The sequence below is a fragment of the Tupaia chinensis genome, unplaced genomic scaffold, assembly GCF_000334495.1.
Source record: "Tupaia chinensis unplaced genomic scaffold, TupChi_1.0 Scaffold138665_1, whole genome shotgun sequence".
NCBI lineage: Eukaryota > Metazoa > Chordata > Mammalia > Scandentia > Tupaiidae > Tupaia > Tupaia belangeri.
The window spans coordinates 349,218-350,324 of NW_006198557.1; positions in this window are offsets into that span (position 1 = coordinate 349,218).

Here is a 1,107-nt window from a genome sequence, read left to right on the forward strand (position 1 = left end):
TATTAAATTTATGGGGGCCAGCAGGTGGTATGTGGCTAGGGCCACTAGATTCCCACATGACCGGCCATGGTTGATATCCCAGACTTGGCAGCTGACTTTCTCATTTTCCCTCTCTCTCTCCCTCTAGCCCTCTCTGGATGAATTAAAATAAATAAATAGAGCTAAATAAAATAATTCTTTTTTAAAATTTATTTTATTTTATTCATTCATTCATTTTTAATTTGACCAGACAGAGGTACAGAAAGAAAAAGAGAGAAAGTGAGAAAGCAAGTCACCAGGTCTGGGACTCGAACTGTGTCCATGTGGGAGTGTGCAGCACCTTAACCACCACGCCACCTGCTGGTCCCCAAATAAAATTATTCTTTAAAAAAAAAGTAGCTATAAGGGCCATGTAGTCACCATAGAGAGACAGTGAGAGAGAGAGGAAGTGAGAAAGCAAACCGCCAGGTCCAGGATTTGAACTGTAGTCAACCATGTGGGAGTCCTTGGGCCCAGTGCCTTAACCACCTCACCACCTGCTGGTCCCCAAAATAATTCTTTTTATTTAAAAAAAAAAAAAGGTTTTTACATTAGAGTGCATGTGCTTGCCAGAGAGAGACAGAGACAATGAGAGGGAAAGTGAGAAATCATCCCTGAGTGGTTGGCCACACCATAATCCCTTCTCCACCATTCTCCTGGGGTTTTGAGCACATGTGCACACGCACCCAGTGTGATTTTTCAAGCCACCAGGTCCGGGACTCGAACCCATGGTCAGCCAAGGGGGAGTCCAACACCTTAACCACTATGCCACCTGCTGGCCTGAGTGTGTCTTCTAAAGGTTGACTTATCCCCATTACCTGGGCGGATGATTTGTTTTATTTATTGTTGGTGAACACGTGGGTCGTTTCCACATTTGAGCTGTTGGGATCAGGACTGACGCAGGTGTGCAAATCTCTCTTTAAATCCTTTTTTTTTTTTTTTTTTTAAATATTTTCTGTTGCTTTCCCTGGATGCATTCATTTATTTTAATTTGAACAGAGAGAGATACACAGATAGAGAGAGAGAGAGAGAGGGGAAAAGTGAGAAAGCAAGCCATCAGGTCCGGTATTCGAAGCGCAGCCGGCCATG